Here is a 22,876-nt window from a genome sequence, read left to right on the forward strand (position 1 = left end):
AAACACCTGTACCTTCTCCAGCTAACATACTGGATCCACTGTTTCTAGTAAATGTACATATATCAATAAATTTGACTTGATGCATTTTGATTTTCCCTGATCTAGTACCCTCAGAATTCATTCCCAGCATACTTCCCACATTGTTCCAAATGCTGTTGAGAGAATCCTTCAGTTATTTCACTTTATAATCTGTCTCTCCTTGGCTTTGACTCTGAACTCACGTCTCTTGGGTTTGCTGGTATCTGACTCAGTTATAGAACCCAGAGGCAATATGGGGTCGTGGGGCAGTTCTCAAGAAATACCAACACTCCTTTGCAAGATAACTGCTTCTAGTGAAGTGAAAGAGATATTCCATTCTCATTAAATATCCACATACTCCACTACATTTTTCAGACTCCTTCCAATTACTGTGGGCCATGTGACTAACCCTGGAAAATGTGCTTTGAAGAGAAATAGTATGTGACACTTTTTAGCTGAGGCATGTAAGAACAGGTTTGGGACCCTCTCCTTCTCTCTCTCACTGTGAAAACTCCAGTTCAGCTCTGAGGTGACTGAGCTTCAGTCAATAGATAGAAACAGAGATCCTTGCTTATTTTCATTGGACATGTAGCAGGAGACAGAAATACACTTTTGTTAAGTTTGGTATTCCAGCACAGACCATCCTATTCTAATTAATCCAGTAAGGTCATTAGAGAGTTTTCTATTATAGGGATGGTGGCTTAATTAGATAGGAGAGATGACTTGCTTCTTCGGTCAAAAGAGTTAGTAGGTATTTGATTCCTAAAACTACAGTTTATAATTTAAGTAAGTACTTCATCACTTGCATGTCATGAATGATCAATATTCATATTTTTGTTATTAAGGAAGTCATTACTGCAACCAACTTTAACCAGGTTAGATAAGTAATTCCAGGCATTGAAACTTGAGAGTTTGCTCCTGAAATCACTTTTCTGTAATAATTTATTTTCCACTGATAAGATAGTAGTAAGCTTGTTGGATCTAATAGTTCTATTTTCAGTTCTTTCAGATATCGCCATAATATTTTCCATAAAGTTTGAACTAATTTACATTCCCACCAATGGTGTATGAACATTCCCTTTTCACTGCATGCATGCAAAAATTTTTTTGACTGTTTAGTAATAGCCATTCTGATTGATGTAACAGTGTGGTTTTAATTTGCATTTCTGTGATGAATATTTATGTTGAACATTTTTTCATGGGTTTTCAGCCACTTATATTTCTTCTTTTGAGAAATGTCTGTTCATGTCCTTTGCCAAGTTTTTAATGAGGTTGTCTGTTTTTTTTCTTGTCGAGTTGTTTGAGTTTCTTGTAGACTCAGGATATTAATCCTTTGTTGGAGGCATAATTTGTCAATATTTTCTCTAATCCTGAAAGTTGTCTTTTTATGCTGTTGATTATTTCTTTTGCTGTGCAGACACTTTTTAGTTTGATTAAATCCCATTTGTCTATTTTTGTTTTTGTTGTGTTTGTTTTTGCGGTCTTCATCATAAATTATTTGCCTAGGCCGAAGTTCAGAAGAGTTTTTCGTAGATTCCAGAATTTTTATAGTTTCAGGTGTTGAGTTTAGTTATTTAATACTTCTTGAGTTAATTATTGTATATGGTGAGAGAGAGTGGTCCAGTCTCATTCTTCTTCAAGTGGCTAGCCAGTATTCCCAGCACCATTTATTGATTAGGGAGTTATTTCTTCATTGTTTATTTTTGTTGGTTTTATTGAAGATCAGTTGGTTGTAAGTATGTGGCTTTCTTTCTGGGGTCTATCTTTTTTTTTTTTTTTTGAGATGGAGTCTCACTCTGTTGCTAAGGCTGGAGTGCAGTGGTGCAGTCTTGTCTCACTGCAACCTCCGTCTCCTGGGTTCAAGCAATTCTCTGCCTCAGTCTCCTGAGTAGCTGGGATTACAGGTGCCCACCATCACAGCCAGCTAATTTATATATTCTTAGAAGAGACAGGGTTTCACCATCTTGGCCAGACTGGTCTTGAACTCCTGATCTCATGGTCCACATGCCTTGGCCTCCCAAAGTGCTGGGATTACAGGCGTGAGCCACCGTGCCTGGCCTGGGGTCTCTATTCTGTTCCATTGATCTATGTGTCTATTTTCATACCAGTAGCATGGTATTTTAATTGCTGTAGACTAGGACTAAAATTGAAAGCCAGTCAAGGTAATGTCTTCAGATTTGTTCTTTTTGCTTAGGAGTACTTTGGCCATTCAGGCTATTTTTTGGTTTTATATGTACATTAGGAAATTTTTTCTCATTCTGTGGAAACTGAGATTGATAATTTGACAGGAACTGCATTGAATCTGTAGATACACTGGGCAATATGGTCATTTGAGTGATATTGAGTCTTAATCTATGAGCATGGGATGTTTTCCCATTTATTTGTGTCATCCACAATTTCTCTCATCAGCGTTTTGTAGTTCTCTTTGTGGAGATCTTTCACTTCCTTGATTAGATGTATTCCTTTGTACTTAATGTTTTATTCTGGCTGTTGTAAATGGGATTATGTTCTTGATTTGGCTCTCGGCTTGAATGTTACTGGCAGATAGAAATGCTACTGATTTTGCAAATTTATTTTGTATCTTGAGACTTTACCGAAGTTTCTAATCAGATCTGGGAATGTTCCAGAGGAGTCTTTAGGATTTTCTAGGTATATGATCATGTTGTCAGTGAATAATAATTTGACTTCTTTTCCAATCTGAATGCCTTTTATTTCTTTCTCTTGCGTGATAGCTCTGGCTAGGGCTTCCACTACTATTATTGATTAGGAGCGGTGAGAATGGACAACTTTGTCTCATGTCACTTCTTAGGGGACAAGAACTGGAGCTTGCTTTCAACTTTTCCCCATTCAGTATTATGTTAACTGTGGGTTTGTTACATATGGCTCTTTTATTTTGAGATACATTCCATCTATGCCTAGTTTGTTAAGGGTTTTTATCATGAAGGGATGTTGGATTTTATCAAATACTGTTCTGTGTCTATTGAGATGATCATATGGTTTTATAATTAGTCCTGTTTATGTGGTGGATTATATTTATAATATATATGTATGTTGAATCATCCTTGCATCCCAGGAATAAAGCCCACTTGAGTTATTTTTTTGATGTGCTGCTTGATTCAGTTTGCTAGCATATTGTTGAGGATTTTTCTGCCAGTGTTTGCTAGGGATATTTGACTGTTGTTTTCTGTTTTTTGTTTTGTTTTGTTTTGTTTTGTTTTGTTTTTTGCTATCTTTTTGCATTATTTTGATGTTAGGATGATACTAGTTTTGTAGAATGAATTAGGGAGGAATCCCCCTTCCTCAAGTTTTGGAATATAAATTGTTACAAGATCTTCATAAATCTGGTGGAATTTAGCTGTGAACCCATTTGGTCCGGGGCCTTTTTTGATTGGTAGGTGTTTTATTACAGATTCAATTTCATTACTCATTATTGGTGTATTCTGGATTTCTGTTTCTTCCTGGTTCAGCCATGGGAGGTTGTGTGTTTCCAGGAATTTATCCATTTTCTCTAGATTTTTTAGTCTGTGCACATAGACATGTTCATAGTAGTCTCTGTATATATTTTGTATATCTATTGGAGAGGTTGTAACGTCACCTTTGTCGTTTCTGGTTGTGGTCATTTGAATATTCTTTTTTTTCCGTTAATCTAGCTAGCGGTCTATCAATCTTGTTTATCCTTTCAAAAGACAACTTTTCACTTTGTTGATCATTGTGGTCTGAATTTCGTTTAGTTCTGCTCTAATTTTAGTTGTTTCTGTTGTGCTAGCTTTGGATTTAGTTTTGTTGGTTTTATTTTTTTGTTTGTTTTTGTTTTTTTAATTCCGTTAGATGCAAGGTTAGGTTGTTCATTTGAAATCCTTCTATCTTCTTGATGTAGGCATTTAACACTATAAATATTCCCTTTAACACTGTTTTTGTCATGTCTCAGAGGTTTTGGTATGTTGTGTCTCCATTTTTATTTGTTTCAAATAATTTTTCATTTCTTCTTTAATTTCATTGCTTACTGAAAAATTATTCAGGAATAAGTGGTTTATTTTCCATGTATTTATGTAGTTGTGAGGGTTCTTATGGTATTGATTTCTATTTGTATTCCATTGTGGTTGGATATTATGGTTGGTATCATTGTGATTTTTTTGAGTTTATGGGGACTTGCTTTATAGTTGAGCATGTGATCAATCTTAGAGTATGTTCCATACACAGATGAAAAGAACGTATATTCTGTGGTTTTTGGGTGCAGTATTCTGTTAAAAGTCTATTAGGTCTAGTTGGTCAAGTGTTGAATTTACCTCCAGAATTTGTTAGTTTTCTGTCTCAATGAGCTTTCAAATGCTGTAAGTGGGGTGTTGAAGCCCACCACTATTATTGTGTGGCTGTGTAAGTCATTTTTATAAGTTCAGAAATAATTGTTTTGTGAATCTGGGTGCTCCAATGTTGAGTAAACATCTATTTAAGACAGTGAAATCTTCTTGTTGAATGGAACCCTTTATTATTATGTAATGCCCTTTTTTGTCATTTTTCACTGTTTTTGATTTAAAATATATTTTATATGATACAAGAATAGTAACATTTGCTACTTTTTGTTTTCCATTTGGATGATAGACCTTTCTCCATCCCTTTACTTTGAGCATATGGGTGAGATAGGTACATGTGAGATAGGTCTCTTAAAAACAGCAAAAGAATGAATCTTGTTTTCTTAAATCCAGTTTGCCAGTGTGTGTCTTTTATGTGGGGTATTAGGCCATTTATAGTCAAGGTTAATATTGATATAGGAGTTTTCTTCCTTTTGTAGTACTGTTAGCTAATTGATTTGTAGTCTTGATTATGTATTTGCTTTATGGGTCCATAAGCTATGTGCTTCTGTGTGCTTTTGTGATAGCAAACATTTTTCATTTCCACGTTTAGCACTCCCTTAAGCATCTCTTATAGGGCCAGTCTAGTGGTAACAAATTCCCTTAGTGATTTCTTGTCTGGGAAAGACTTTATTTGTACTTTGTTTATGAAGCTTAGTTGGTGGAATATGAAATTCTTGACTGGGATTTCTTTTCTTCAAAAATGTTAAAAATGGGCCCTCAATCCTTTCTGGCTTGTAAGATTTCTGCTGAAAGTCTGTGTTAGTCTGATGGGTTCCCCTTTAAGAATAATATGGCCATTTTCTTTATCTGTCTTTAAGAATTTTTTTTTTTTTTTTTTTTTGCATTGACCTTGGATAGTCTGCTGACTATATACCTTGGTGATGTTCATCTTGTATAGCAACTCTCTGGACTTCTTGTATCTCCATATTGACCTCTCTAGCCAGATTAGAGACATTTTCCTGAATTATATTCTCAAATATGTTTTCCAGATTGCTTACTTTTCTTCTCTCTCTCAAGAATGTCAACAAGTCATAGGTTTCATTGCTTTACATAATCCTGTATTTCTCAAAATCTTTGATTTTTTAAAAAATTTTTTTCTGCATTTTTGTCTGACTTGGTTGATTTGAAGGACTAGTCTGTGAAATTTTTTCTTCTGCTTTGTCAAGTCTGTTGTTAATGCTTCCAACTGTAGTTTGAAATTCCTTTAATAAATGTTCCAATTCCAGAAGTTGTTTGGTTCTTTCTTAATATAACTATGTGATATTTCAAGGCTTTGATCATTTTGCTGGCTTCTTTGTGTTGGATTTGAACTTATCTCTTGTATCTTGTTGAGTTTCTTTGCCATCCACATTTTGAATTCTATATCTGTCATTTCAGACATTTCATTCTGGTAAGGATCATTACTAAGAAGCTAGTACAATCCTTTGGAGGTGATAAAACACTGTGGATTTTTGTATTGCCAGAGTTCTTATACTGGTTCCTTCTCATCTGAGGGAGCTGACATTTCTTTTTATTTCTTTTTAATTTGCTGTTGTTTTGATGGGGAGTGTTGATTTTTTATTGTCCCCCACCCCCCCCCGAAGGTATGACTGTGTTGTTTATTGTGTATCATTGATTTGCCTTGTTTCTGGGTGCTTTCAGAGGACCAAGATTCTGTAAGGACTCCTTGGTTGCAGATATGCAGTGGCTTCCTCAAGTTTATTGTTGTAGAGATTTACTTTTATTTGGAGGTGTAATTCACGCTTCAGGCCAGTAGATGATACTGAGAAGTCAGAGAAAGCAATAAGCTCTTTGCATGTGTTTACCCTTAGCGTGGGCAGAAACAATGGAGAAGCATGAAAAGCACCCTCCCTCAGCTCATACTCACTTTGGTGGGGGTGGAGCCAATGGAGAAGCCCAGGAAGTGGCCTCTGTCTGTCCACACTCCCAGGCCCCACCTGGAAGTCCTTTGTCATGTCAACAGCAGTACACTGAAGAGGAAAACTGGGGGTGGGTGATGAACTCTGTTCATTTCCAGGCTTTGGTGGTGCTGCCTTCTGTGGTTGGCACCATGCTCAAGTTTTCTTTGACTCAAGGGGGCTTTGGCAGACTATGCACCTCTCTCCCTTAGGGACACTTAGTATCGAGGGTTAGCTCTACAAAGAAGTGGGGTCCATCTCCCTCCTGTTCCTTGGAGCTAGTGGGGCACTGTCTCCCCATTGACTAAGGGAGCAGGCTGGGGCACCCACCAATGACACACACAGACTGTCCCCAGATTGCATAGCTGTCCCTTCCTGCAAGTCTTACCCTCCAGGAGAATCCTCAGCTTCAACAACTCTCCTCCCATTCTAGTCTTGGGTGAGAGAGAGCCTAATTCTAACATCTACTGCTGGGACACTCTCCACACTCACCACTCATTTGGGAAGTGGGAGCCCTTCTCCTGCTCCAGTGCTAGAGTCCCAGTCTCTGGCCCAAAATTAAATGCCTGCTGTGGCCACTGCTTCCAGGTTGCAAAACAATGACTCACTTTGTATAAGCCTGGATGGAAAATGGCATCCTCCTCTTGGTCCTGGGTCTGGGACAATGTAGTTTTTTCCCAGTGTCTCCCTCTCTCTGTCTCTCAGTCTTTCCCCAAATGTTAGCTCTAGGGCTTGAGAGAAACAGGGTACCCTCCCTTGGCACATATCCATAGTGGAAATGTGAATCACCAAGGGAGACTGACTGCCCCTCCCACACATTTTATCAGCTGAATGCTGTCACAAGGGCTGCTTACCAATTTTCTCCTCCCCAGAGTATGGGGTGTCCTTTGCTATCCCTGCAAATTTTCACCTTTCTTTTTGAATTAAAACTCAGAATTGATTTTTACACACTATTTTACTGTTTCCAAGTCGCCGATGCCTCCTAAAAGTCTTTTTATCACCATCTTGGGAAAAGAAAAGGTTTTCTTTCTTTTAAAAAATTGAATCAAGATAACCAAGGTGAAATAAAAATGCATATCTTGCAGCAAAAAAAAAAAAAAAAATGAAGTATTTGTTTTCTTTACTTGTGATTTAAAATCTCATCTCTGTTTCTTTAAAACCACATTCTTGGCTGGGTGTGGTGGCTCATGCTTATAAACTGAGATTATAATCTCAGCACTTTGGAGGTGGAAAATGTCTGTATATTTAACAAGCTCAACAATTTCATATGCCAGGCACATGTTGACTGCTTAAGGATGGCCCAGATGCTCTTCATGGTGTTCGCAGGAGGCATCCTGGACCCTATTTGCTTGTTTCTCATCTATTCTCTCTTATCTTGTTTCACAAAATCAGGAACTGAAGAGTGGGCCAATCTGAAACAAGATCAGAAATTGGCTAGTCAATGTGGCTTCCTTGGCTTCAGCAATCCTATTTAGATCCAAGGACTGCAGCTGGAGATTGGGCCATGCCCTGTAGGCCTGCTCACTGCCAGCTCAGAATTTGTATGACCCAGATACAACCCCTGTTTACAGGATGACTTATTTTCTTCACATTTTCTTTTCCATATGCTTGATCTGATATTATATATTCCATTTGGAAACTCTTTTTTACTCTTTCTCAACATAAGTACTTTGCATTGCTAGTGCATTTTTAATTCATACATTATATATATATAACTGTATACCATTCTATTTTGTGTATATATAATAATTTACCTTACCTTTCCTTTGCTCTGTTTCTACTTTTATGAATCATAGAGTAATGAACACTGTCATGTCTAAGGCTTCTGTTTTCCTTAGGATTATTTCTTTGAGCAAAAATGCCAGGAGTGGAATTTCTGGATGAAAAGATAAGGTTGTTGATAATTATTGCAGAGGTTATTTACTAATTTATATGCCAATATCACTGATTAGCTTTCCTTCTTAATACTATATGGACTTCATTTAAAAACAAAAATAAACATTATACACCATGATCTGCTATAACACAAATCAACTATGCTCCCTATACCAAAGGAAACTCTAGCATGAAGTCCTTTGACACCAGGGGCTGTCTCTTTTTTTCCATCATTTCTTGACAGTAGATTACCAATTGTAAGTAATACCACTCAGAGGGGCTGCATTTCAGAGTGGGGCTCAAAGCTAGCCAACTCCTAGTGTGATGCCCTTTTTGGAGGGCTTTCTGTCCAAGTAATTCCATCTCATTCATGTTCAATCTACTAGGAACTTGTACTAGAATTTTGGAAATGATTTGTCATTAGCGATAAATAGTTTAAAATATTTAAAAGCAAAGTGGCACTATTAAATTTTAACTTTTTTCATTAATTTATTTCTTACTACACATGTTAATAGGAGAAAAAGTTTAATCTTGGTGATGCATTATAGTTTTTATTAAGGAAATAATCACATTCCTTAATCTTTCAGTGACATATATGGTCCCAAAGTGGTATTGACTGAATCTCATTTTATATTAATTCATACACTAGTTTTAGCTTGACACAGATATACAACTAATACTTTGCTTTTTACAAAAATAAATGTAGGGATTTTCTTTTGTTTTGTTTTACAGGAAGTTACTGGGACAACTGGTGAAATATGAATAGGTCTGCAGATTTGACAATATTACTGAATAATATTGTTAATATCTTAATTTTAAAATACAGTGGTTATGTAGGTGGTAGTGGGACATCCTAGATTCATGGCTGCAACTTACTCTTACATGGTTCAAGAAAAAAATTGTATGTATATATACATACATATCCGTGTGTGTATGTGTGTGTATGTAAGAGAGAGAAAAATAAAGCACAAATATGAAAATGTTAACTCTTGGGAGATCTGGATGAACAGAAATTCTATGTACCATTCATGCACCTTTTCTATAAGTCTGAAATTATTTCAAGATAAAAAATTATAAAAATAAATAATAAATAGACCTGAAAAGAATCCTTTTACATTAAAGCTTTCCTCTATACACATTTTGTATCATAGCAATGCTAGCATTTATTTAATAATTTTAAGAGAAAGGACAGATGATAGTCTGTAGATTAGCATTTTCATTTATAAACCATGTGCTATGCTGGTTATAGAAGCATCACTAAAAACATTTAAATGGGTTGTGGCAAAGCTAAAGCTAAAATTAATTGTTCTTTCATTTAGAATCTGTGCTCTGCAAATTAATTATGTATTCAAAATAATCTTAACGTGTACTCATAATGAATATTATCATGAATCTGCATTAAAATCATTGGTCAATTCAATGTAATAATTATTCAGTGAAAGCCTGAAGATTCCAAAATATTAATTTTCTTATTGATTTGCACATCCAGTTTGTATCAAACAAATATATGAATAGTCATGATTTATTTAGAATTCATTGACTTTTATTAAGCACTTCTAATTTGCTAAATACTATGTACATACATGATAGGAGACAGTCACTGTTTTTTTTCAAGTTGCTTTCCTAAGACTGAATAACAACATCTTGAGCAAGGCTGACACGGTGCCAGGTTTTAATAAGCTGCCACTCCTCCTCATTTTTCCAGATGAGAAGGAGAGGACAGCTGATATGTGCTGCTTGGGGATGTGGGAAGAGAATGCAGGTGAGTGAGCATGCACCTCCTCCCAGTGAGCAGCTTCCTCAGCTGGCTGTCATCTCTTCTTCAGGAAAGTCATTTATTTGGGGGCTGTGCAGTCATTCAGAGGACACTGTTCTGTGGCTCACTTTGGGATGACTTTGCTGAGGCAAGGAATTCTGGAAATTAAGCAGGCTGAGTTTGGCCTTGGCCAGAGCTGTATGGCAGATGGAAGCCATGGGAGGGAGTCAAGAAGCTTGACTGGGCTCAGTTTAGCTGGCAACCCAGGACAGCAAGAAGATGCACCGATGTCAGAGAATTCCCATTTCTTTCTTCTGAAAAATCTCCTTCACTGTTGCCTTTCCTTTAATGGACTTCCAAAGGTTTAGCTATGTGCTTTATACCACTTTCAAACTCTTACCTCTGCTGTGCTCATGCCTTTGTTTTTTTGCTTAAGAGTGTCTCTCCCAGTGCCCAGATAATAAAAGCTCCCTTTCACTCTTTTGTTTAAAGGCAAGAGTTTAGAGGTTAGCTGTTTAAGGTCCAATTCCAGACTCTTCCTTTTACTCCAGCACTAACACTTTGGACAAGTTTTTAAAGACTTCCAGCCTAAGCCTTCACATATGTAGAATGAGAATAATAATGACAATTGTCACCTCTACCTGTGTCTATCCCTATCCTCTTTTAGATTTTGGCCTCGGGATTCTGGATTACTTAAAATAAAGTAAGACAGAAATGATTGGGATTATCTCCCTAACCTTAATATATCTCAAAAAAGATGACAGATGGGTGATGACTGGTGCAAGTACACCAGAAAAGAAAAATTTCATAAGCATTGAATAGTTGTGTTACTAATTAGTGGGACAATCTTTGTAACTCCTTCTTCCCCCACTTCTGCCCAATATGTAATAACGACATGCTCTGAATAATTGTACTCAAATAAGAAATTACTCCTCCAAAGTTTCTGACTGAAGCTCAGCTTTGTGCTTTGGGACACACAAGTTTACCAGTTACGTCAATTGTATACCAGGGGAATGGAAGCAATGGCACTGAGATCCACCAGGTGGCCACAAAATACTACAGACAGGAAAGATTCAGAAAATAGAATAATTAATTGGGACAACCAGAAGGACAAGAGTAACAAACGCATTCAAGGCTACTCCACCTTGAAAAAATTTAGGGCCGCTCAGTTTGTATTTTACACAGCCTTCTGTGATGCCCCTAAGATTATTGCCAGACCCACAATTTGGGCACAAAGAAAAATTCCAAAGCTTTTACTGTCCATCAGGTTTCTTCCAAATACATTTTAGTATTAGAATTTTTGTGATTATGACTCAGTAGTAGCAGAGGTTTTAATCTTCGTAGCACTAAACTCTTCAACATTTGCTTGTAAAAGTTGAGTGTGAAAGTATAAAAGTCCTCTCTCCTCTCTCCTCTCTCCTCTCCTCTCCTCTCCACAGTGTCTGGTACATTGTGAGTGTTCAGAAAATATTAGTTGGCATTATTACCAATATTATATGTGTCATTGAATACTGACACACAGGGAATAAAACTCCCTTAAATGCTTGATGAGTTTGACTAGTCAAATTATTCTAGAATCTTCACTTTATACTCTTACCAGTAAATAGAATCTACACATCAAACCTACCTGATATTTCCCACAAACCAAACCTGAGGACATTTGCTACAAGGGAGAGAGCTGGTCAAGACAAGCTGTGTGAACAAGTAATTTTTGAAGACAATTTCCAGATCTGCACTTAACTCAGCTATAGTTGAAGGTCATTTTCTCCCAGGTCAGAGAGAAATCTGTTAATTCTGCTCATTCTTAGAAGGTAAGAATCTGAGTCTATGGGAACACAGTGGGGGAGCTTCATAAATATATTTAATATAAGGTCTGTGGGTCTCAGGAGCCATATGTTTGTTCATATAAGCAAATTTGGTGTTACAGAAACAGGAACTCTCAAGAAAAAAACCTGATTCTCCTCCTTTCCCTTTGTCTACTTATGGGGATAGATCAGGAGGGGGACTGTCAGGAGCCTTCTGTGTCCTTGCTGGTGGACAGCTCTGTTTCACATGTCTGAGTGACCGAGTGCAGTTACAATCGGATACTGAGGTAAAGAATTAGCCACTAACTGCTTAGATTGTGAGGCTGAAGATACAACTTCCAAGTAGTTTCCTTTTTGCAGTTTTCTCACCTCTACTGGGACTACAACATCAAAATGCAAGCTGTAGAAAATCAAACAAAGAAGAATTTACATGTTCTGGAACCAAGACTCTGTCACTTCTACTTTGTTTATGTCACTCAAACAGCTTTGATGAAGGATGTTTTGATGACTCTCTCTCGAAATAGTTGGAACATCCATATAAATATTTGTTCTATAGCTTTCAAGAAAATTCTGTCATATTGGCTCACTAATTCTTTTTACCCAACTCTAATTACATAAATTGTGATACAATCAGATGTCTGTTATACCAAAATCTATTTCATTTGGGAACTATAATTTTTCTGAGTTCAAATGTCAGTGGGCTAAAAAAAAAAAATCTTTTGATGTTACAAAGAAACATTTTTATGTTGTCAGGATATGAGCAGAAAGGCAATCATCAATCAGGCTTCTTCACCTTCATGCTCCAGGAACAGAAAAAAGATGCAGAAGAGAGATCACACTACAGGCATCCTTAATGTAACTCTTTATCTTGGTTAAATTAGTTCATTTTTCCAAAATACACACTTGCATTAGTGACTCCCTTACAACCATGACAGAGACAATAACATATAAAAAGTTTTTCTCTGCAGAATTTTATTTGATCTTTTTAAAACAGTAATAAAATTGGTAGAGTATTAGCAATGGTCGTCCATTAGGCAAGACTCCTGTCTAAAAGCCATTGTGCTAGCACCCATTCATTAATTTGCTCACTCATGCATGAATAAAATAGTATTTCTGAGTATTTACTATGTGCCAGAATCTGTGTTTCTGCTCATACAGAGCAATGATTAGAAATGAACTTGAATGCTGCCCTTAAGAAACATACAGTCTAGTTGAAGAGGTAGACATTAATTAATTAATGGCAAAAGGTGATAATTATAAGCCAAGATAAACTTATGATTTGAAAGTATAAGAAGTATGAGAATATATAGAAGTACTAAGGAGGATTACTTCAGGAAACGAATTTTGAACTTAATCTAAATAACAGATAGGGCAGAATAGATAAAATGAACAGAATGAATTAGGAAAAAAAAAGTAATGTGGTTTGATTCTAAAAAACATCAACTTAATTGGATTTCAGGGAGAGAGGAGGCATGGAGTTAGATGAGAAATAATGTAGATGTAAGATGCCAGGTTGTGAAAAGCCATGTATGCCCTGTTAACTTTTTTTCTTCATCTTGAGTGAGAGCATTATACATTTTATTCAGAAATGACCCATGATCAGACTTGTATTTTTGAAAGTTTAGTCTGGTTATAGTGTGAAGAATCATCAGGAGTGGTCAAAAGTGGATGAGAGAGACCAATTGAGAGGCATTCTGCAGCCAGTTGTCTGTCGAAGAAAAAAGATTGGAGTTTGAAACTAGGGCTTGGTGGAGGGAATAGAGAGAAATTTACAGATTTTTAAAAGATATTTAAAAGATAAAGTTCACACTCTTCAAAATAGTCAAGATATGAAAACAACCTTCGTATCCATTAGGGAATGAGTGGATAAAGAAACTCTGATGAAGTGGGGCCAAGTTGACTGACTAGAAGCAGCTATGGTGCACGGCACTCACAGAGAGGAGCAAAAGGGGCAGGAAAATATAGCACCTTCTACTGAAACATTCAGGTACTTGCACTGGGACTGATCAAGGAAACAGTTCAACCCGGGGAGAATGGAGAAAAACAGGGCAGAGTGACAGCCCATGCAAGAGTGACACAGAGCCAAGGGAACCTCCCCTACCCAGGGAAGTGGTGAGTGAATGTGCGACCCCAGGACACCACGATTCTCCCACAGACTTTTGCAACTCTCGGGTCAGGAGATACCCTCATGAACCCACTCCATCAGGGCCTTCAGTCTGACACATAGAGCTGTGTGAAGTCTCAGCAGAGCAGCTACTCAGGTGTGCACAGAGTCTCTGGAGCTTTACATACTCTGGCACCAGGATCCCTGGTAAAAGTGACTGCAACTCAGGCACGGCAGGCAGTCCACACGTACCCCTAGGAAGGGGGTGGAATCCAGGGGTCAAAGCAGTATTGGTCTGAGGGCCCCACTTCCATGGTGCCTCACAGAATAAGACCCATTGGCTTGGAATTTCAGCCAGCCCCTAGCAATAGTGTTGTGCCTTCCCAAGACAAGTTGGTGCTCCTGAGGGGAGGGTTGGGCCACTATCTTTGCTGTTTGAATGACCCAGCTGTTCCAGACTGTAGGCTTCAGAGAGTCCAAACTGACTGGGGTGAGAAGGGATACCCCAGCACAGCACAGCTGCTCTACAAAAATTTGGCCAAACTGTTTCTTTAAGCAGGATCTCAATCCATTGCTCGTCTCTGGGCAGGACCTCCAAACTGGGGCCTACAGCCACCCCTGCCTGTGTTCTCCTGTAGACAGAGTTTTGATTCCTCTTTGAGATGAAGTACCTGGGGGGAGAAGAGGGCCATATTTTTGCTGTTCCAGCCTGCTGGCTTTGGCAATCCCAAGCCTACTGGGGCAGAAGCAATACCCCAGTAAGGCAAAGCTGCTCTACAAAAGTGTGGACAGAGTGATTCCTTAAGCAGGTCTCTGATCTATTACCCCTCACTGGGCAGGACTTCCTGAGGCCTCCAGCCAGTTGGGTCAATGTTCTTGGGGCAACTGAGGTTTGAAAACCTCCTGGGACAGACTCCTAGAAGAAAGAGTGACTGCCATCTTTGCTGTTTCAGCAACTTAGCTGTTCCAGCCTCCAGGCTTTGGAGAGCCCAGACTGACCACAGGCAGAAGCAATACCCCAGCACAGCACAGCTGCTCTAGGAAAGCATGGCTAGATCGCTTCCTTAAATGGATCCCTGATCTCATTCCTCCTGACTGTGTGAGACCTCCTAACCAGGGTCTCCAGCCACTTCCTACAGGTGCATTTGGGCTGGCAACATGTATGTACCCCGCCCTGGGATGGAGCTCCCAGAGAAAGGGGCAGGCTGCCACTTTGCTGCTTTGCAGCCTTCACTGGTGATATCTCCAGGTACCGGAAAATTCAAGGCAACTAGGGACTGGAGCAGATGCCCAACAAACCTCAGCAGCCCTATGGAAAAGCAGCCAGACTATTAAAAGAGAACAAACAACAAACCCAAAACCTCATCCAAAGGTTAGCAACCCCAAAGATTGATGGTAGATGAGTTCACAAATATGCAAAAGAATGTGCTCCTTTAGATGAAGAATGCCAAAGTTCAAAAAGTCAGAGTGCTCTTTCATCCAAATGATCACATTACCTCTTCAGCAAAGGTTCAGAACCTGCTGAAGCTAAGATGGCTGCAATGACAGAAGTAGAAATCAGCATATGGATAGGAATGATCTTCACTGAGCTAAAGGAGTACATTATAACTTAATGCAGGGAAGCGGAGTTATACCTGATGTAAATGACGAGTTGATGGGTGCTGACGAGTTGATGGGTGCAGCACACCAACATGGCACAAGTATACATATGTAACAAACCTGCACGTTATGCACATGTACCCTAGAACTTAAAGTATAATAATAATAAAAAATTAAAAAAAAAACATTGCAAGAACTGACAGTAAAAATAACCAGTATAGTGAAGAACATAATCCATCTGATAGAGCTGAAAAACACAGTAAAAGAATTTCACAATGCAATCACAAGTATTAATAGCAGAATAGAACAAGCAGAGAAAATAATCTCAAAGCTTGAAGACTGTCTTTCTGAAATAAGACTGGCAGACAAGAACAGAATAAAGAATGAAAAGGAATGAACAAAACCACTGAGAATTGTAGGATTATATAGAGACTAAATCTACAACTGATTGGTGTACCTCAAAGAGATGGAGCGAATGAAACCAATTTGGAAAACTTACTTCAGGATATCATCCATAAGAACTCCCCCAACCTAGATAGACAGGCCAAGATTCAAATTCAGGAAATGCAGAGTAAGGAAATGCAGGAAATTAAGGAAATGCCTAGTAAGGTACTCCACGAGAAGATCATCCCCAAGACTCATAATTATCAGATTCGTCAGGGTCAAAATGAAAGAAAAAATGGTAAGGGCATCCTGAAAGAAAGGCCAGATTACCTACAAAGGGAAGCTCATCAGACTAACAGCAAACCTCTCAGCGGAAACCCTACAAACTAGAAGAGATTGGAGGCCAATATTCAACATTCTTAAAGAAAAGAAATGCCAATCCAGAATTTCATATCTGGCCAAATTAAGCTTCAAAAGTGGAAAAGAAATAAGATCCTTTACAGACAAGCAAATGCTGAGAGAGTTGATAAGCTCCAGACATGCCCTATAAAAGCTCCTAAAGGAAGCACTAAATATGGAAAGGAAAAACCTTTACCAGCAGTTATAAGAACACACTGGAGTACACAGACCAGTGACACTATAAAGCAGCCATATAGGCCATGTGTGGTGGCTTATGCCTGTAATCCCAACACTTTGGGAGGCTGAGGCACGCAGATCTTGAGGCCAGGAGTTCAGGACCAACCTGGCCTATATGGTGAAACCCCATCTCTACTAAAAATACAAAAATTAGCTGGATGTGGTGGCACATGCCTGTATCCCAGCTACTTGGGAGGCTGAAGCATGAGAATTGCTTGAACCTGGGAGGCGGAGGTTGAAGTGAGCTGAGATTGTGTCATTGCACTCCAGCCTGGATGACAGATCAAGATTCCATCTAAAAATAAATGCATCAATCAATAAATAAAGCAGCCACATAAGCAAGTCTGCAAAATAATCAGGTAGCATCATGATGACAGGATCAGATCCACACAGAACAATACTAACCTTAAATATAAACTGGATAAATACCCCAATTAGAAAACACACTGGCAAGCTGGATAAAGAACCAAGACCCATCACTATGTTATCTTCAAGAGACCCATCTCACATGCAATAACATCCACAGGCTTAAAATAAAGCGAGAAGGAAAACTTACCAAGCAAATGGAAAGCATGAAAAAAAAAAAAAAAAAAAAAACTGTGGTTGCAATTCTAGTTTTTGACAAAACAGACTCTAAATCAACAAAGATTATAAAAAAGAAGGGAATTACATAATGGTAAAGGATTCAATTCAGCAAGAAGAGCTAACTACACTAAACATATATGTAACCAACACAGGAGCATCCAGATTAATAAAGCAAGTTCTTAGAGGCCTCCAAAGAGACTTAGACTCCTACACAATGATAGAAGGAAACTTTACCATCCCACTAACAATATTAGATTATCAAGACAGAAAAGTAATAAAGATATTCAGGACTTGAACTCAGGTCTGTATCAAAGGGACCTGATAGGTATCTACAGAACTCTCCATCCAAAAGCAACAGAATATACATTCTTCTCATTGTCAAATGTTACTTATTCTAAAATCAATCACATAATCATAAGTAAAACACTTCTCAGCAAATGCAGAAAAAAACACTGAAATCATAACAAACAGTCTCGTCGAGCAGAATACAATGAATGCAATTAGAAACCATGATTAAACAATTCACTAAAATCCATACATTACATGAAAATGCAACAACCTGCCCCTGAATGACTTTGGATAAATAATGAAATTAAGGCAGAAATCAATAAATTATTTGAAACTAATGAGAACAAAGATACAACATACCAGAATCTCTGGGACACACTAAGGCAGTGTTAGGAGGGACATTTATAGGACTAAAGGTCCATATCAAAAAGCTATGAAGATCTCAAGTTAACAACCTAATATCACAACTAAAATAACTAGAGAACGAAGAATAAACGAATTCCAAGGCTAACAGAATACAACAAGTAACCAAAATCAGAGCTGGACTGAAGGGGATAGAGACACAAGAAAACATTCAAATGGCCAGGAGTTGATTCTTTGAAAAAAAAATAATTAAATAGATAGACTTCTACCTAGACAAATAAAGAAGAAAAGAGAGAAGGTCCAAATAAACACAATCAGAAATGGTAAAGGGGATATTACCACTGAACCCACAGAAATACCAACAAACACCAGAGACTATAATAAACACCTCTATGTACATAAACTGGAAACTGTAGAAGAAATGGATACATACACATTCCCAAGTCTGAACCAGGAAGAAATTGAATCCCTGAACAGACCAATAATGAGTTCAGAACTTGAGGCAGTAGTAACTAGTTTTCTAACCAAAAAAGCCCATGACCAGACAGATTGCCAGCTGAATTTTACCAGATGTACACAGAATGGCTGGAACCATCCCTACTGATACTATCTTAAACAATGGAAAAAGAGGTACTGCTCCCTAACTTATTCTATGAGGCCAGCATCATCCCAATACCAAAATACGGCAGAAATACAATAACAAAAAAGAAAACTTCAGGCCAATATTCTTTATGAACATTGATGCAAAAATTTTCAACAAAATACTGGCAAGCCAAATCCAGCAGCCCATCAAAAAGCTTATCCACCATGATGAACTAGGCTTCATCCTTGGGATGCAAGGTTGGTTCAAATTACACAAATCAATTAATGTGATTCATCCTATAAACAAAACAAAAGACAAAAACCATGTGCTTATCTCAATAGATGAAGAAATTGCTCTTGATAAAATTTACCATCCCTTCATGTTAGAAGCTCTCAATAAACTAGGTATTGAAAGAACATACCTCAAAATAATAAGAACCATATATGACAAACCCACAGCCAAAATCACACTGAATGGGCAAAAGCTGTAAGCACTCCCCTTGAAAACAGGCACAAGGCAAGGATGCCCTTTCTCACCACCCCCATTCAACATTGTATTGGAATTTCTGGCCAGAGCAATCAATCAAGAGAAAGAAATAAAGGCATTCAAATAGAAAGAGAGGAAGTCAAACTATCTCTGTTTGCAGATGACATGATCCTATATCTACAAAATTCCATCATCTCAGCCCAAAAGCTTCTTAAGTTGGTAAGCAAGTATAGCAAAGCCTCAGGATACACAATCAATGTGCAAAAATTGCTAACTTTCCTGCACACCATCAACAGTTAAGCTGACAGCCAAATCACAAACAAATCGCGTCACAATTACAGCTAACAAGGGAAGTGAAAGATCTCTACAAGAAGAGCTACAAACCACTGCTCAAAGAAATTAGTGGTACTGTGGCCACCCAGGTGTCCAACTGAGCACACATGCACCAGAAACACCAGAGAAGAGGGAGAACCCTGGTTCTTGTAGGGAAATGGAGGGGTAGGGAATGTTGTGGGGTACATTATGTCCTGAGAAGGGAAAGCATGGAATGAGAGGCTTTGAGGAGAGGAAGTGATAGGGACAGGAGGCAGAGAAATACTGGGTAGAAAAGGATGGGTCCTTGGTAAGAGTCCCACCCTCAAGCCTGAAACAGCACCCCAAATTGAGAACATGCATTCCTGTTTTGGGGATCAAATGTTGCCTTTTCCAAAACCACCCATGACCTGCCCTGCCCTCAACCTGTGCCCATAAAATCCCCCAGCCAGAGTGGAGAAGAGGAGAATCTGCTGGACATCGGAGACTACGGTTTGACCTCAGAGAGAAGCGGCTTGACTTCAGAGGGATGATTTGACAGCATTGCTTTGGAGAGGAGTCCAGTCCTCTCTGGAAAATCATCTTCTCACTCCATTCACTTTTCACATCCCCTTCCCACTGAGAGCCACTTTTATCAGGAAGAAAAATCCTCTGTATTCACCTCTCTTCAATTTGCTCAGATGACCTGATTTTTCCTGGATGCCAAACAAGAGCTCAGGTGCCACGGGTGTGGATGATAGCTGTCACAATGACCCTCTGCCCTTGCTGGTGGAGAGCAACCATCTTATGTGAAAAGGCAAAGGCCCCACTGAGGTGTTATACCGTGAATGGCAAAGCTAAAAGAGCACCGTAACATATGCCCTCAGGGGCTTTGGGGGTGGCAGGTACGCCACCCTAGATGGTACTGTTGGGGCTGCACAGAATTTTGCTCCTGCCAGCACCCAAAAGCACTCATCCCAGCTCCTGCACCAGCTCACCTGCATGCTTCCTCCTCTAAGGGGTTGAGCACAACAGGTTTGAGTGAGTGAAGTTAGTCCTAGCCGGTCCCAAAGAGGCCAGCTAGCCCCAGGACCCACACTCTAGTTCCTGTCTGCAAAAATGTCAGGGAAAATTTACTGCCTCAGAAGGAGGACAGACCATGGACTAGGGCAACCTGATGGCCATGGAGGTTGAAGAGAGGATGAAATGCCTTCAAAAGTTTCCTGAAATCATAAGATGATCCTCGACTGACTGACTGAATAAAAAGCAAGATCAGGACTGGTTTACTGACATTATCCTGATTGTCAATAGACACCATTTTAAGGATCACAAGTCTCTTTTGACTGCTTGCAGTAAGTTCTATAAATTCTTTCAATTTACTCAGAAACCTTTGGTGGAGACAGAAGGTGTTGGTAAAATGACCTTTTGTAATTTAATTCAGTTCACATATACAGCAAAATAATTGATACAGGAGAAGAAGTCAATGATGTATGGAAAGCAGCAGAGTTCTACAAATGCTAGAAGTTATCGATAGGGACAGGAGGCAGGGGAATTCTGGGTAAAGGAGGGCAGGTCCCTGACAAGGGTCCCACACTCAAGCCTGTGACAGCAGTCCAAAGTGAGAGCATGCCTTCCTGTTTTCCCACTCGGATGTTGTCTTTTCCAAAGTCAACCATGCCCTGCCCCACCCCCATCCTGTGCGTATAAAAACCCCAGGCTCCACTAGCTGAGAGCAGAGAAGAGAAGAAGCAGGTGGACGCCAGAGACTGGTTTGACATCAGAGAGAAGCAGCTTGACTTCAGAGGGATGGCTTCATGGCTTTGCTTTAGAGAGGAATCCAGCCGAGGATGGAGGGTCCAGCCAGGGATGCAGTCCACAGGACCCACATGGAGTTTTGCTCCTGCCAGCACCCAAAAGCACTTGCCCTGTCTCCTGCACTCGCTCACCTGCATGCTCCCTCCCGTGGCAGGTTGAGTGCAACAGGTTCCAATGAGTAGAGTTTGCCCCAGCTGGTGCCGAAGTGGCCGGCTAGCCCCAGCACCTGCACACCAGTTCCCACCCATGAAGGGGTCAGGCAAAATTTCCTGCTTCATTATGAAAGCCCTTGAAGTCAGGAACAAAGAAAACTCAACTCCATTAGAGGAAAATCCCATAGGGAAAAAGGTGGCCAAAAAAAAGGAAGATTGCAGCAACTTCAAATGTTATCACAGAATCATTGCCATCTGCAGAATCAGAACCTATTGAAATTGAGGTAGAGATTGCTGAAGGCACAATTGAAATGGAAGATGAAGGTATCAAAACATTAGAGGAAGTGGATTCTGCCAAGCATCCATAAAGTACATACAGAACACAAGTTCCTCTAAAGATTCTGCTCTAGCACTGTTGGCAGATATTACCAGCAAGTATCACCAAAGTGACAGAAAAGGGCAGATTAAAGAAGATGGCCATGCATCTGACCCTGTAAGCATACAGGTAGAAAGTATTGAAACTGTGGAACTTCAGTTGTCACATGTGAAGGACTTGTTCCATTGTGAGAAATGTAATGGTTCATTTAAATTGTTTTATCATTTGAAGGAATACATGAAATCACACTCATCTAAGAGTTTCAAGTGTGAAATATGCAATGAAAGGTATGCAAATGGAAACAGCACCTAAATTGTTACCACCTTGAAGAAGGTGGAGTCACTAAGAAGCAAAGAACTGGGAAAAAAGTGTATGTATGTCAGTACTGTGAGAAGCAGTTTGACTGTTTTGGAAATCTTAAAGAACATCTTAGAAAAATATACAGGTGAAAAACCTTTTGAGTGTCCAAATTATCATGAAAGATTTGCTAGAAATAGCACCCTCAAATGTCACCTCACTGCATGCCAAACTGGAGTAGGGGCAAAAAGGAAGAAAGAAGCTCTGTGAATGCCACGTCTGTAACAGTGTGTTTAACAGCTGGGCCCAGTTCAAAGATCACTTCATAATACAAATTGGATGTAAACCCAACCATTGTTCTTTATGTGACTTGCGGTTAATGCAAGGAAATAAATTAATGAGGTACCTCAGTGATACAATATTTCAGAGTATCTAGTAATGGAAGAAGTTCTTTCAGTAGAAACTTACATGCAAAGTGAACCTGTGACATCAATGACTATTATAGAACAAATTGGGAAGGTGTGTGTGCTACCATTGCTTCAGGTCCAGGTGAATTCAGCACAAGTGACTGTAGAACACGTCCATCCAGATGTGCTCCAGGACAGCCAGGTACTTGGTTCATACCTGAGTGTGCTTCCAGAGCAGGTCCAAATAAGTTATCTAGAAGTAGGTCGAATTCAGACTGAAGAAGGTACTGAAGTACATGTAGAGAAGCTTCATGTTGAATGGATAAATCAGATGCCAGTGGAAGTACAAACTGAACTTCTAGAAGCAGACTTGGACCATGTGACCCCAGAAATCTATGACCCAAGAGGAGAGAGAACCTAGCCAACTAGACGCTGTTCAGGCTGCCAGGGAAGATCACAAAGATGCTGAGGATTAGAGAGCAAGCCAACGGTGGATCCTGAAGCTGAAAAGGCAGAGAATGAGGACAGAACAGCTATGCCGGTTTTAGAGTGAAATTACACATGAATATATTTTTAAATGTACTTGGGTTTTTGAATGTCTTATGGGCAGTATGACTGTCCTTAAGCTAACAGATAAGTGGACCAAAGTTAAGCTATTTGTTGTTGCGCTGAATTTTTTTTTTGAAACAAATTAATTCCCCTCCCCAGGCCCAATGCAACAGAGTAGGGATCTGTTCCATAAATTAAGCGGAGTTTTGAGAAGTACATTTCTAGGTGGATTATATTCTTATTACATAGCTTCATAT

The 22,876-nt window shown here is 39.1% G+C and overlaps 1 pseudogene; it reads left to right on the forward strand.

Moving 5' to 3' along the window:
* The first annotated feature begins 20,206 nt into the window (after positions 1-20,206).
* On the forward strand, positions 20,207-22,623 carry LOC126952585 (zinc finger protein 131-like; annotated as a pseudogene).
* The last annotated feature ends 253 nt before the right edge of the window (positions 22,624-22,876 follow it).

Source organism: Macaca thibetana, chromosome 4 (genome assembly GCF_024542745.1).
Source record: "Macaca thibetana thibetana isolate TM-01 chromosome 4, ASM2454274v1, whole genome shotgun sequence".
NCBI lineage: Eukaryota > Metazoa > Chordata > Mammalia > Primates > Cercopithecidae > Macaca > Macaca thibetana.